A 17444-nucleotide genomic window follows, 5' to 3' on the forward strand; every position below is an offset into this window, starting at 1 on the left:
TTAACCATGTTTTCTATGTTTAGTTGTTCTTGTTTTTCATCCAACATTCCTTGTTCCAACTTATTTTTGAGTTCATCAATGATTTTTTCATCCTTTTACATTAGGTGGTTATCCTTCTCTACTTCTTCTCTATGTTCGTCTTTTTCTTGATTTCACTCTTCCTCATCCTTGGAGGTTTGTTCCTCTTTTATTATTTCATTTATTTCATTTCTTCTTCTCCTTTGGTTTTTTCTCTCTTTTCAACTCGCCCCTTTAAGGGTTCCCTTTCTATATCTTGAGCTACATCTTCCTTAGATTAGATTAATTTAATCTAACATGTCTATGTTTAGCAAAGGAGGAGAGTTGGGTATAAAAATAAAAAGAGTTCATTTTATGATATGGAAGGGTATATGGTTTCTTTTAGATAACATCCTTAACAACCAGTTCTTTGCTAGGATAAACATGGGGAATAGGGACCTTATCAAGAATGAGAGTTTTATGTATGGTTTCAAAAGGTGATTAATTGGGTTTATTTGTGACAGGATGAACAATTGCTCCTAAATAATGAGTTGGTGTTTGCATATGACAGAGAAGGGGAACAAAAAACTTGAGATGGATCTCCTAAAACATAAATTGAGATATGAATTTACAAGGAAAAAATAGATACTTGACTTGCAACTTGCTCTTGTTAAGTGTAAACCTGAGTAATTGGTTCAACTCCAACATCTTGAGTGTCCTTGGAAGTGTCTCCAACCTTGAAAGCGGCTTGTGCCTTACATTTTAGAGGGGGGTCCTCCTCTTTTATCACTTCCTCCTTTTCCATTTTCTTCTTCTTTTCCTTTTGCTTCTTTGGTTTCTTCTCCTTCTTGGCAACTTGAATTTCTTTGGTATTATTTTTTTTTCACATTTTTTTCATGAGTTTTTAATTCTTTTACCTTTATGTTTGTTGAGATCTTCAAGTTAGGTTTCTTCTTAGATAGAGTCTGTGAGAAGAATAGGTAATTTATAGATACCTATCTTACAATATGCTTCACTTAAGACTTTGTTGTTCCTTGCACACACATCTCGTTGAATATAGGGACCCCCTCTTTCCATTTTTCCTTTGGTCATTTTGGCTTAGGTTGTTTCTTGATCCTAGCTCTTGGAGAGAGTGCTTTTATCAAAGGGGTTTGCAAATCTAATGAGGATTCAATTTGGTCTCAAGGGGGGTAATTATTTGAAAGTTAAAATGTATGTCTTAGAATACACCTACACCTCAAAAATGTTGTATTGGCAAAGTATAGAAAAGTTTTTCAGTTACAAAGATTCACCTCTTGCTAGGATAATGTTTGAACCACCTCAATTCCCCACAATGACAAAAATACTTCGAAATCCTGCAATTAAGAAACTTGCATGCCCAATTAAGAAACTTGCATGCCCATTTTCAATTGCTTAGTTTCTAACACCTATGTTCCAATGTGAGAAATTCATGTGCATTTTCTATTGCGGAAAATAAACTTGTGTAAGGACAATATCTTGATGACCCCTAAAATCCTATAATTATTTTCTCTTCATGAATTTCTACAATTTCATTGCCAACTTGGGTTTAGTGGAGTTTGTATTGTCTTGTACTGGCAATCATCAATGTTAATTATTCTTGATTGATATAAGGATTGAATTGGGGAGAATCTATCATTTTAAACAGTGATCTTTGTGTTTGGGAATCTAGAAGTTAATCCAAAACTAAAGAAATTGTGTGAAGTTGCTAACTGCGTCAAATTGGCAATAGCGATCAAACTTATTTTTAGTAGGTATGTTCAACTCACCATTCTATTCATTCCCAAAGGTCATAAAACTGTCAGTTAATCTTGAAAAGGAAGCAACTCAAAAAAAAAATATGATCCCTTGTGGCTTGTGGCTATAATGAAGGAAAGTGAATGAATCCTACAAAGTTCCTTAAGTGTGTTTAAGTTTGAAATTTCTAAGTGATTCATCTTGTAGGGCATCACTGTTTACAATTAAATAAGTTGGGTTCTTTACATGTGATGAATTCCTCTTTTTAGAATGAAACCCTAAACTTGAAAATTAACCAAAATCACTAGGTTTCAAGACAAACTATGGGTGTTTAAATATTTCCATCTCTGTTTAAACCTTTTCATGAACCCAATTTAAAAAAATGATAAGGGGGTTTTTATAGTTAGTTGAGGAAATTTCTTTTCAAAATCATGGCGTCATCCAAACCCTAACATTCTGTGTGCCCTTGATTTGCTATTATGTTCTAATTTGTAAACACGGTAGAGATTTGTCTATTGTGAAACTTTAACATCAAATCACAAAAATTTGAATTATCCTCTGATTCTTGCAATAGCTTTTTGTAATACTTTTTCCACAATGAAGTTTCACAAATGTGGATTTTTGACCCTCTTTTTCATTGTGGAATTTTGATTAACTTTCATCAAGTGTGTGTTTTGTCCTCAAATTCTCATAGTAATTTTTTATAATCTCATAATTTATTACCAATTTTCTATTGCAGAGATTTTATGCCTATTTTCCATTGTGAAACTTGGACTACCTTTTTTCAAATTTTGAATCCACCTCAAAATTCTACAATTTGAATGACCTATGAAAAGCTACAACTACCTTTTGGGATTGTTAATTGCAAGAATTCATTGATCGTTTTCCAAAAGTTCTACTACATCCCAAATCTCTGTAGGTGTTAAATACCTCCTTAATCTCTGCAATTTCAAAAAAGGGTATGTTAAAGGAAATTCATGGATCTTGGTTTAGAATGAATATTTTGAGGATGTGAAGGTAAAATAATCCTGATGAATAGAATAATTTACATTAATTCATTTTTTAACAAGTATTTCTACAATGCAAATTAATGTAATGGGAATTATTAATCTTTTAAGTTTGATATTATGGGTCTCTTGCAAAAGTATTATCTATAAGGAATAATAGTTACTTAGAATATTTAGTAGGGGTTGTTTATGCAGATCAAATTTTTAAAAAAAATTAAGGACAACACAAATGAAGTACAAATTATGAGGAGTTTCTTTTCCATCTAAACTCACTTCAAATTGGAGCCTAATAGGAGATGCAAACTTATTCCATATAGGCATGGATGATTGAAATAGAATTTATGTGAAGAACCCCTCTAGAAAGGCAAAGAAGCTAGTTGAGAATGGGATTGCCCCAGCTATATGCTTCCCATCATCAATCCAATGTATGAACTTGATTGTGGAATGTAGTGAGCACTATATGACCTCTTTAAGGAAGATTCCTAATGGCAATATTTTGACATATTTATTAGTTGAAGAGATCACATAAGATTTTGGGATCCCCACTCACCCTATGATGATATATGTTACTAAATAAGAAGAAAATAAGGTTTATAAAAAAGGATCCCATAAATTTTAAGAGGCTCTCAATGAAATTTGGATATTAAAACCTAAGGTGCCATTTACCAAGTTTCCTAAAATCTTATAGAGAAGTGACTATATTCCTAAGATAAATGATATGTTTACTCTGCTCAATAGAACTGTGGGATTGATTTCTACTTCCATATTTTAAGGATGGATCTTATTCTTTGTTGAAGAAGTGATAAATGACAAGAAGAAGATTCATTAGGATAAAATAATTAGTGACAATCTCCATGCTAGTTCATGATGCTCAAAACACTCAAATTATTTTTATGACCATTGAGAAATAAATAGCTTCTATACCAAAGGTTGCAAATTTAATCTCTATCCAAACAAACACTCAAAGGATGAGATATAAGGTTTGGAATTCTACAACATGAAAATTTAAAATTAAATTGCATTAATATGAAATAACCATTATTAGATCCTTCTACTTTATGATGTTTAAAATCAGCCTTCATATCATGCTTATTAACACTACCTTATGTGAAATTATAACAGAAAGAAATAATTAATAACATTACCATAAGATAGCATCAATGAGGCACAAATTAGTAACATAAGAGCATCACATAACATAAGATTTATGTGGAGAAACCCTTGTGGAAAAAACTCCACCAAGAAGAGAGACTAAGTATGCATTATCGACAAATAAATGTGATAAAAATAAATTCAATTTCAATCTCCTCTTTACCTCTAACATGGCTACACCTATGTACCTATGAACAATATCATTATGCCTCCACCTATCCTTGTTCCTATGGAGTAACTCTACATTTAGTTGTTTCTCTTTCTTTCTACATCCAAAGAGCTATTTATAAAGAATAACAAGAGCTCCAAAACCACCAAACAAGGCATCCAATGAAGGATGTTCATTCCAAACATCGCCGATCTCTTGGATTGCCTCCACATAAGTTGAAAGGACACCATTTTTGGCTCCAATATGTTTCCTCCAACTTGGGTGCCCGAACAATGAAAAAAGTGATAACTTTAAATGCAATAAATGATAGACGGCCAAGAGACACGTGTTTCCTCTTCCAAGTGTCCACTTGGAGAAGCCCAAAGATCACTTATTTGTCCATTTCTCGTGTCATTACTTATCCCATTCTAAGTATCCACATGTGAGAAAAATATTATTAAATTATTGTGTTCACAATCCATCTTCAGCATTGCTAGTGGAACTTGTCACCTCTTATGGATGTATTACAAACAATAGTGAGAATAAATATTAAAAATTATTTTCTCAATACACTCCAAGTTCCTTAGGACACTTCACAACGATGTTAGAACCACGCCATAGGATTTACATGGTAGATGGAATCTTAATCTTCACATTCTCCCACTTGACATCATACATTGTAAATACACCTATAGGAATAATAAACAAGGGAAAGCATCCCTTAGCCAACCATGTACCATCTAAATATTCACCATTATCTCATGCTCCAATAAGATATCTACAAAAGAAATCATGATACCATCAATAAAAAGACTCATCACATTCTCATTTATGCTACCTATGGAATAAATAGGAACATGGTCAGGTGAACCATATCAACTATCATTAATACTTGCACCAATCTTTACATGAACACAATCATCAAATTCAAATGATAAAAAAGGCTTTGGGTATCTACCTTACTCATACCAACTAGAATAGAAACCACCACAAAAGTGAAACTAATCCAAGCTAAGTATGCCTCAAAACAAGGTATATCAACATAGATATGTAGAATCATAAATTGTATACCTCATACAAGTTTGGGATAGGTTTAAAATGTGTCTTGGTGGTTGTGTCTTAACCTATCTAGATGTGCTTGTCTTGAGTTTGGATATGCAATGTGGGACACCCCAACTATTTCCTAGCCCTTTGTGTAGCCCAAAAGAGTTGGACACTAGTGCCCAATACTAGTGTTCTCCCAATTTGGCTCCAATTTAAAATATTTGAATGTTGTCTTCGATCCCTTAACAATTGTATCCTACTGTCAACTTCTCCCAAAAATTTGTTCATAAAAAAGTACAAGATGCATATAAATGTGAATCCCTTCCTCATTATGAAACCACTAAGCAATATTATTCAATCTAGAAATAAATTCTAATGATAACATAGACAACTCGATTCAATTATTGTAGGATTATAGATCTATCAAGTAGAGAAATCTAAAGATCGCCATCAAGCATATTTTAGTGTCTTTCATTGCTATTTTCATCATGTTTTGTGGGACTTCATGAGAGAAATTCTACATCACCTTGCATGAGATAAAACCAAGGGTTTTTTGCATGATGTAATCATTGTGGTTCATTTCATTTATTTTCCTACGCTCCTAATGGAGCACACAATGTTTTATCATTCATCATTATTGTTATGGAGGCAAGAATACCAAGACGTGGTTTGAATTAGGCAAGCCCCTATACATCACAACCATTTCCCCCCTCTTTTATGTGTGCAGGTTCAAATTTAAATATTGATGGCAATTGAAATTTATAGGCAAACATAGTAGACATTAATGAACAATCTTGATTTTGATTAGTGAAAAAGCCCTCAAACACTAGTTCTAGGTGCTAGTGTCCTATTTTTTCCCCAGATTTTGAGGGAAACAACCCAATGACCTCATGGGGTATTTTCTATCACTATCTTCAACATACATTAGGATTCTAGTGCCCAACACCCTCATCTAGCACAATTTGGCCCCATTTTCTATCATAAGTACCTCTATGTGTTTCATTTCTAAATTTTTCTTTTTGTTATGCATTTATATTCTCAATTTTATGCATTCTATCAATCTTGTTCATAATTTTCCACTTAGCATAGTTCATTTTCATAGATTACATTAATCACGTATCACACACAACACAAACAAACAATCCAAGGGTGGATTTAGGATAGTTTGGCTCTCCCTTGAGAATTGAAGTCAAAACCATTTACTCATCTTCTTTTAAGATAGAACTTCATGCCATCAACATGTCAACTCTAAACTACAATCAAGTTTCTTTGTATCCATCCTCTTATCTAAATGAAAAATACCAATGCATAAATGACCATAGGAAAGGCCAAGTAGAAAAGCATAACGCTAAAACAATCTTGTGGATATAGACAATCCTTGTCCAATTCATCCCATTCATCAAATGGATGATCAACCCACACACCCAAATAACTTAGATCATAATCCAATGAAAACGTTATTCATCATCACATCAATAATCAACAAACCAAGATATCAAAGAGGATAACCAAACATATATATCCAAAACTCCTAATGCACAAGTAATGTCAAATATAAAAAATAGATCAAAGCATACCGATTCTATCTATTGTACGACACATAGAGGATGTGAGTAATTCCTCTATTATGTAGTGTCAAAGAAACAAACAATAACATGTAACTCATGCATCCAAATATACTAAAATACCTCTATCACCACTAGTCTTTGTAGCTCTCTCATGTTCTTAGTGAATACAAAAATCTAGGAAGAAGAACAAGACCAAAGAAAAATCCTACAAATCAAACTATATCCTTGTTCCATACTGACATGTACCAAGTTGTGTAATATAAGATCCCCTTCACCATTCTCAAAATGAAAGGATATCAACATATAACATTCAAATCAAATAATAAAAATATGACTAACAACAATATATGTCAACCTCTCATACCAAAGGTAGATAAAACAAACCAATCATTACCACAACAAAGGGAATATCCCAAAGCCACATTCAATTTCCAGTACCTCTCTAAATAAGTCCTTATAACTAAATCCATGATTCAAAACCAACAACAAGGAGAACAACACAAATCCATAAAACCATGCATCTTCTTGTCAACAAGTCCTCAGAACTGCTATATTCAAGACTAACTCACCTGAGAATACAAGATACAAAATAAAGAATGTGTCTGATAATCAAGAGATGCCTCTTATATCATTCAACTATTGAGTAGACTGAGAGTGGGAAACAATTTTTTTATGAGCACACAACATCAAGCAATAAAATCTTACAATAAATGTCAATCTTATCTTCAAGTCCATAATGGAATCTCATCCATATCTATGTATAGGATCATTAGTATTTCTATTGAAATCATCATCAAAGAGTAGCCATATCAACACACGATCCCCAAAAAATGAGATCTCTTAACCTCACCCAAGTCTCTCTAGTCTCCATAAGCACCCACAAATTAGTCCATGCCAAATTCAAACACAACCCTACAAAATCATGAAGATCCAAGAAAATGATTCATACTCAAAACCAAAGAGAACCAATAATACTATTGTCAAAATTCACACAATAAAAGTAGGAACATGTGATGACATCATAATATAACATCTCCTCCAAGGAGATCATATGCTCCAAAGAACATATCATAAATAAACACCTCACCAAAGACACAAAAGTCTTCCAAGGCAAACCAAGATGTCACCATCTCTAATGACATGAAGATATCCATCCATCATTAAATGATGAATCTACATCAATGTCAAATCTTTGACTAAACCATGTAACCACGTTCTTTGGGCATCATGATAACCATATCCTGATTGAAGATCCAACGTGATCAAATAACTCAGCACCATGAGCTCTTAAAGGATAGAGTCAACCCATGATCTCCAAACCAAGAAAATACAATATCACAAATCCGTTTGTCAATAGAACCAAAGATGTCAACTCTCACTACAATCCAAAGGAAAAATCCAAGACCTCCACATGACACGAATAACCTTTACAAAAGACTATCCATCTTCTAACCAAATATTATCCATGGCTCACTACACACTACAATAGCAAAAACTTAGAACCAAAATCTTGAAACAAATAAGATAAACACACATTGTTTAACTACATAAAGCTCTCATTGAAAGTGATATTGAGTTATACATGGCATCGTGACTAATATCATTACCAAAACTTCACTAAAAGTCAAGAGAGATTATCATGCACCATAAACTACTGTTAAGATTTAAATGAACAAATATATTAGATCCTCCCAAAAAATCCTTTTCTCACTGCAATCAAAATACCAATGTAATAGTGGTGACCAAGAACAAGGCCCACTAAATTGAATCCCCATCAGATTATTTATAATATATACACATATGCAAAATCTCAAATAAGAATTACATAGTCAATGCTCCAAACTCAAATAACTATAAAAGATTCAACCCCACATAAATATCATGTAGTACATAGATAATCAAGCATAACATTTGGATTTTCAAGATTTAAACAATAGGATCATTTGCAGACTTGGTTTTTCAAACAAACCCACATAGGAATAACCATAGATCAATAAAAAATTCCAAGCAATCATGCAAACATGTAGCTGCCTTCATCCAGAACACTTTGAATATACTTTTATCACATATCTGCATTCCATCGATTTTGCTTAACATGTAAAACTTGCAAAAACAACTCCATAAATATGAATCACTTAAACATCCAAACATTCACATCATATATGTCATTAGAACAACGGAATAAGCATAAATTTGCAAAACAACTCAAAACAAAAGAAATTGCAACCTGATATGAAAACTAAATTATCCATTGAGAGTTTATAACATATGAAACACATCAGCTCCACAACTCACAAATGAATCAATGGCTTATCGTTTAGTGCTTTCATGTAATCAAGGACTAAAACTATTAACAGAACATAAGCACTCCATTGCATATTAAAAATGACCACAAGGTGAAGGAACAAAATGACCATATAAGAGGATACACATATTGTCAAACAAGAGCTCCAAGTTACTAAAATATAACCAACTCCATGAATATCCACAATCATGTGCTTCCAATGCCCAACATAGATCACATTGACAATATCTATGGCTTCCAATATCACATTTATGCAAAACAAAGTGGACTCACAAAAAAATAATTGTAGTCTCGTAAACCTTCAACAACTTTGAATTCCTTCTAACATATTCCCACAAACTTGCGAGGCTAAGAAATCAAAACTAGAAAAATATCGAGAACCAATTAACCTTCTATTTTGATACCAAATGCTAAGAAATAAGAAAGTTCTATACCAAAGGTGGGAAATTCAAGCTCTATCCAAATGACTAATAGAGGAATGAGATACAAGGTATGGACTAATACAACGTGAATATATAAAAGTTGTATGCAAATATTAAATTAAGTTGACTTAATGTGGAATAATCATGATTAGATCCTCCTCCTTTATGATGCTAAAAATCAATCTTCATATCATGCCTATTAACACTACCTTATGTGGACTTATAACATTAATAAATTAATAAATAATGAATAACATCACCATAAGATAGCAGCAATGAGATGTAAATCAACAACATAAAAATATCACATAACACAAGATTTACAAAGAGAAACCCTTTAGAAAAACCTCCACCAAGAAAAGAGACCAAGTTTGCATTATCAACAAATAAATGAGGTTACAATGCAATCAATTCTATTATCCTCTTTTCTTCCAACATTTAAGCACTTGTGTACCTATGAACAACCTCCTTATTCCTTGACCTATCCTTGTTCCTTCAAAGTAACTCTACATTCAGTTGTTCCTCTTTCTTTCCATATCTAAAGAATTGTTTATATAGAATGTCAAGAGATCTGAAACCACAAAACAAGGCATCCAAAGAAGGATATTCATTCCAAACATACCCAATCCCTTGGATTTCCTCCATGGAATTTTAAAGTAGACCATTTTTTGCTCCAATACTTTCTCTCCAAATCGGGTGCCCAAACATGAAAGATAAACATTACATTAAATACAACAAAAGATGAAATACCAAGAGACACTTCTTGCCTCATCCAAGCATTCACTTGGTGAAGCCCAAAGGTCACTCATTCATCTACTTTACATGTCATTAGTTATTTCATTCTAGGTGTTCACATGTGGGGAAAACACAAAATGAATGATTATGTTGATCCAATGTAGATATGTTGAAACAAGTAGCAAATGCATTAAGTATTAAAATGCACCTTAGAAAAAATGCTAATATATTAAAGAGACACTAAAATAGGTAGTAGATGCATTGAAATGTATTGTTGATCTTGTATGAAGCAAATGCTATAAACAATGTAAATGTGCTAAAACAAGATGCAAACTCTTTGAAGAGACAAATGGTGTGGGTGCAAAAACAATGAAGGATTATAGGGCCACTAATTTATGGTGTAGGTATGTCACTCTATAGTTTTGGAAGAAATTTTGATGATTTTGAGTCAGTTTTAGTTTGGTTTAATTTGGTCCATTGGGCATTCCAAATAAGTGTACATACAATTAGAGCATATAATAACAAGTTAGAATGAATTAACTTATCCTACTCATAATACATGCAACACTCAAATTAAGCATAACAGTTAGCAAACATTATAAAAAATACAATATTTTCAATTTTCACCAATGCCAACCCTTGTTGCACTAAAGCATAGTGTTTGTGCTCAAAGATGATGATGATCTATGTGAGTTTTTACCTATAAAATAACATTGCATTTCTTATAATCAAAATAAAAGTATTTTGGACTACATCAAATTTATAATTTTTTTAATGGGGGATTGGGTGGTTAATATGGGTTTGAATGATCGAAGGCTCTCATTGCTTGAGAGGCTTACAATGATGATGATAAGGCAAGCATATCCACATTGTTGGTAGATGAAAAGAGGTCCAAGATTAAAATTAAATCAATGGTTGAGTAATCCTTTCAAAGAAGTGGATAAATGGGATTAAAGGGGTACTTATGGGTGGTTTGGGAGTATGGGAAAAATTTTGACCCATGTCATATGTACAAAGTTCTTGTAGGAGTTGATACTAAAGTCCCCACATCCCAAAATCACCTACAAAACAAAATTAACCTTCTACAAGAGATTATGGAAAAAATATCTTGTGTGATTATCGATGTAAATGATTGATTGCAAATATACATATGAGGCGTTGCTTCTAAGGGCAAAGTTAATAAGTAGGATTAAACAAGATCATGATAAGTTTCTTAATCCTATGACATGAGACAACTAATAAAAGATTAGATTACAACTAAGACCTTCTAGAAATATTCTTAGGTCCTTAAGTAAATTTAACATGTTAATATGTGTGAAAAGGGCCTAACTAATATCTAGTTAGATAATGTACCTTGTTCACACTACGAGAGGGTACAACAAATAGGAAGAGCCCTTGTTCTCACCAACTCCTCTCCTTAAGTGCAACTTAGGGAGAAGGTAAAAAAAATTCAATGATGCATAAATGCAAGGATGGGTCTCAGTTACGATGCCATATTAGGTACCCATTGAAAAATGCAATCTCTTGCAATCAGAGAAAAAGAGAAAACCCAAAAGGAAAAAAAACTCTCCAAAAGAGGAAAAAGATACAAACAAATTTATACATGTGATGAATGAGTGATTAATGAAGGACTTAAGACCTTCCACAAACTACATTCATCACAAATGTTCAAGTAATAGCCCCCATAAGAGCGAAAAAGAGAGACAATAGATCCCCCTTATGATGAAGTGGCTCATATTCCAATGAAGAATACTTGAAGACAAAAGATGATCTGATTTCTACAAGAAACATGCCTCACTTGGGAATAAATAAGTCCAATAGTTGATGTGGAAGCAACTCCATCTCCAAATGGATAGGTGAGAGAAGAATCCTCAAAATATGTCTCCAAAACCTGATTATGTGTCTCCAAGCTTGAATGTGCCACAACAAAATCAAGTGCTATTAATGACAAATCAATTGAATGTGGTAGTAACTAGTTAATATGAATCTCAAAATACAATGAATATGGGGTAATAATTGTCTTGAAACTATCATCAAAGAAGAGAGAAACCACCTCAAGTGTGTCCTCCAAATATGGAATATGAGACAACATAAAGTAGTTTGCAATAGTTGTCAAATAATCCTCCCATAAAGCTAGATCTGAAAAAATTATTATCATCCTCCTTAAATGAAGTACTAGAAGCCATGGCCAAATTCAAATTTGAAGTTGCGGGTTGAGATGGAAGCTCAACATTGGTCTCGAGAATTCCAAGATTAAAATGATCAAACTTCTCACAAACATGATTCACACTTGATGCATCAATGTGAATATTAGTCGATGGAATAGTGTCACCATCGGAGAAAATGGGAAAAATAATGCAAATGAGATACATGATCAACCATTCCAATAGCTATGATATCTCTAGCCTCCAAGTCCCTAATGTATACTAAATCGGGTGTGAATTATATTGTTTTACCTTGTCCACTATGTGAAATTTGATAGTCAAAAAGAATATTGTTGACAATTATGGAACATAAAGTATATCATTGGAAGTGTCTTCTCCCTTGTTAATAGAACCTTTCCCACCCACACATATATGTGGTGTTACCCATAAAAAAATTTAATTGAAATACAAGGTTCAAAAGAAGAGTACATACCCATGGATGATGTCATATGATGAGATTCTCTAGAATCAAGAAGCTATCTCTTTCATTCAAGACTCGTGGATGCCAAGAATGCTCTACCTTTCATTTTCTCTATCCCACTTGCACTCTTATTTTTCCTAGTTGTGTACATGTGGGCAATGACGATGTTGATGTTGATGTTAAAGAAGAGGTGGACACAAATGAAGGCAATTAGATGTTGTGCCTCTAAAGAAGGTGTGTCAACTCATCAATCTTATTTTCATGGCACTTGTGGTCCCTATGCCCCAAGGTTTTGCAATGTGCACATTTTGTCCCCTCCTTGGATTATTCCTCTTTGGAAGAGGAATATAAATAAATGTTATTTTGGGATGGTGATTCCTTGGCTTGCCCATTCTGCTTAGAGTTGTTATTGTTTTTCTTCTTACCTTTTTTCTATTTGAAGCCTTTAGATCTTTTGCAATAAGAGCCTATCATTTGTGTTGGTTTATAATCATTAATGTCAAAGGGAAAGTATGTGGCTAAATTATTAGATTTTAGATTGTGCCAAATTTATGGCACTATTAGTGAGATATCATTAGGCAAGGAGGAGATAATTAATTTGCAAAAAAGATGGTTTATCTTCTACATGAGCCAACCCATGTCTAGCACTCTTTGGAGAATTTTAAAAATATAAAATAAAATAAATAAATAAATGGGATGGACCCCCTAATAGAACCACCTCATTTTTTGGTATTTAAATTTCAAAATAAATTAATTACCAAAGGGACCACCCCCTACTTGTTTTTTCTTAGAGGTTTCACAAAATTACTTCTACAAGAATGTGATGTTTGTCCAAAGTTGTTGCACTTGTATAACATCATGTTGTAGTCAATTAGAGAAGCAAATGAATTATAGTTCCTCTTGGAGAAACTAAAGTTATTCCTTGTATGAATTCTACAATCAATTGCTTTATGATCAAATTGCTTGCAAAAGAAGCAATAGCCAAAGGAGTGATGGAACTTGGACATGTGAGACAACCTTGGTGAGAATGATCTTTTGAATCTCTCATTGTTTCCTTTACGAGGGTTGTTGTTCTTTTGTAAGATATTTCTTCCTTCTTTCTTGGTGCTACTATTGATAGAGTTCTTGAGAACATCAACATTGCCTTTAGGCTTTTCTTCAATCATCTTCTTTGGTAGTTCTATAGGCTTACAACTTGTGTAATCTTTGGTTGTCTTCTGATTTTCCTCAAAGCCAAGACTAATCTTGATGAAAGGTGATATTTGGGGGTTGATAATGTCCTCCAATATTTCATTTCTCTTTTTAAACTTCAATTTGATTCAATTGATCATTAAATTTCTCTAGCTCCTTCACCAAGGAAAAAATTTCAAGCTCTAATTTATCACATTCCAATTTCTTTTCCTTTAGTTGATCTCTTACAACTTATTCAATTCATTTTGCCTCCTCATTTTAAACCTTCAAGATCCATGATCATTATTTTCGCTTCTTCAAATTTGAGATAGATTTTCCTTAGATTCGTCATCGTCTTGAATTTGTAGTTTTATCTTTGAAATCTTCTTCTTAGGAATCTTGATTTCATATAGGGCACAAATGAGTTCTTCCTTCAGATCTATTATGGAATCCTCTTCTCCTTCTAAGTCCTCTTCATTTTCTTTGTCTTCACATTTTGGTGCATCATCTCTTGTTTCCATTGCAATTAATAGAACCTCTTCTTTATTATTGATGAAGAATTTTCCGTCACTTTCTTTAGATGAGCTATTATCTTCTTGGATGTAAAGCCTCTTCTTATACTTTCAAAGGTTCTTTTAACATGCTTCCCTCGTATGTAATTTTTCTTGTTATGTTAATGGTTCCTTCCTTTTCTTTTGCTATAGTCTTATTCCTCTTTTTATTTTCACTCTCATCCTGTGGACACTTAGCAACAAAATGATCTATATTACCACAATTAAATCATTTAAGAGAATACTTACCTTTGTGTCTGATGGATCCTTTCTTCAGCTTCCTCACATGGTGAGCTTCTTCTTCATCACTTGATCTTTCACTTGATTCGAGTTCTTTATAGAGCACTTACACGAAGACAAAGACTTGACAATCCACTTCGACATGATACATGGGCTTTTGGTGGGAGGATTCCACGTGTTGATAGAAAGTTTACTGACAATGTGAAGGAGGAGATTAAACAATTTTGGCACTCTAATTCTAGAGTATCACCCAATGTAAAGGATGTTTTGAAATTAAGAATCGGCAACCGAGACCGGACACCGCATCCCAAACATTTCTTGGAATCAAGCCAAACAATGTCGTACATTTTTTTTTGTGAAGTACATCCAACTTTGCAAATATCACAAAGGGCCTTTGAATCTTTGAAGCCATTTTATTGTGTACCTCTTAATATTTGTAATACTTGTTGTTGCAAGTACCATGTGGAGTTTTCAATGTACCATGAACTGTTATACCATATTCGTTATACGATGCATACTAATGAGATGTTGCAAGAGTGTGGTGCAATGCTATTTATGAGATCATCAAGAGACTTGCAAGATCTATTTGTATGCCCTAGAGATGATGGTTGCTATTTATATAGAAATGAGAAGTGCTCACAATGTGGTGGGTTGTCAAAGTTTGTTTCATGTTTTCATGAGGGAAGCGAACACAAATGTGGAAAGAATTATGTTGAGAAAAAAAGATATGAGACAGTGAAATATGCTTTGAAGAGTGGAGGTGAAGGTTCTAGATGCGAATTAGTCTCAAGAGAAGCGAGTGTTGCTGATTTTATTTTGGATTTTAAGGAAAAAAAATTCTACAAGTATGCAAGGCACACCCATAGGTCTCAGTGGTTGAATCAACAGTTCAGGATGTGTCAGAACTCTTTCCTGATTGGCACTATTATATCGGTGGTTGATTTTGCAAAGAACTATACATTGCAACCATAGAATGAGGTACACTCTCAGTACTACAATTCAATCCAGATTGCTATTTTTATTCACATTATATATAGACATGCTCCTGATAGTACAAAAGAGGACAGGAATATAATCAAGGAGTATCATTTTTATATAAGTGATGATAGATCACACTCCTCCGAGTATGTGCAACATTCTTTCGATATTTTTTTTGAGTTCTTGCATGAGAAAGATATTCCAACTGATAGACATCTCATATGGTCAAATAACTGTATCGGTCAATTCATGAATGCTCGTATGTTTTATTGGTTGACTAGAATGCATGTAGAGAGGCATATACCTCATATTTGGTGTTTTTTTGAGGCAGGGCATGGGAAGGGGGAGCATGATGGAGCAGGTGCATGCTTGAAGAGAGCTCTAATTAAGGAGAAATTGAGGATTTCAGGTGCAAATTTCTTTGATGCACATTCTATTGTTGATTGGTGTAGTTCAACATTGTCACATGGAGGTACTCTTGATTCAACAGTGACCAAATTCTTTTGGTTGGTTGAGGAGGGCACAATGGGAGACAGATTGGATTGTCAAACAATTAAAGATTCTTCAAAGATGCATTCATTTCTCAGCTCAAATGCAAGTATATGGACCATTTGGACATCAGCATTGGCTTGTTTTTGTCAGATTTGTGTTCGGTGTGATTAGGATCAGTGCGAGTCAAGTGAGTGGGTTGATACGTGGGTTCCACAAAATCTAACTCCTTTATGTCAAACAGTATCCTTGTCAAACGATGACATGGAAAGTTCACTTGAGTATGACCATCTATTAGATCTTGTATAGCCAGGACATGTTTTTGTAGTTGTTGCACCGTAAGGAAATGAAGAGACATCAAAATATTGGTTGGCATGATGTGTACAAGGAAAACAAAAGCTAACACAACCAGTGACAGATGATGATGGGTTCACATATCCTATAGGTTCAATTGTTGTTGTGGGAACTTGGTTGCGAACATACATAATTAGAAAGAATGGAATACCTGTATTTGAAGACTATGAGAGGCACAAAACCATTCTCATGTATTCACACCTTATTACAACTACAACTGTCAAGTTGTTGAAGCATCAAGCAAAACTGAAGACCAAAGAGCTATGGACAGTGACTATTGTTGATCATGAAGCAATATTGGATACTCTTAAGCAAAGAGGTGACCTTTTAGGCACACTTGAGTAGTAGGTCTTTAATGGTGTCTTGTTTTTTTTATCATGCATTTCATTTCAAACAATGATCATAAAACTTTAATCTTCAAATTTGTTACGTGTATATTAAGGATGTGTTCAAAATACAGGTCTATTGATGAATGTTTTTTTTGCAACACAGTTTTTGCAAGCACATAGAGGGTACACTCGATATAATTCAAAGGGACGTATTTTGCAACATGGCTTATTATCATGCATTTGATGAGCATTACAATTTTTGATAATAGACAACATTATTAGAAAAAAATTGATGATATAATTATCGCAAAACCTTTATGCTCATGCAGGTCTTTGTGATGATATACAACACTATCACATTATGATTTTTGCATCAACATAATGGGTTCACTCGATATAATTCAAAGGGACGTATTTTTATGGTATACAATCCCACATTTTCATTTATTATCATGCATTTCAGTTGAAGAGGTTATCATAAATCCTTTATGTTCATGCATGTGTTTTATGTGTAGGCTAACAATTCTTAAAAATATAGGTTCATGCTAGATCATTCATTGTTGACTAGTTTACTC

The sequence above is a fragment of the Cryptomeria japonica genome, chromosome 5 (assembly GCF_030272615.1).
Source record: "Cryptomeria japonica chromosome 5, Sugi_1.0, whole genome shotgun sequence".
NCBI lineage: Eukaryota > Viridiplantae > Streptophyta > Pinopsida > Cupressales > Cupressaceae > Cryptomeria > Cryptomeria japonica.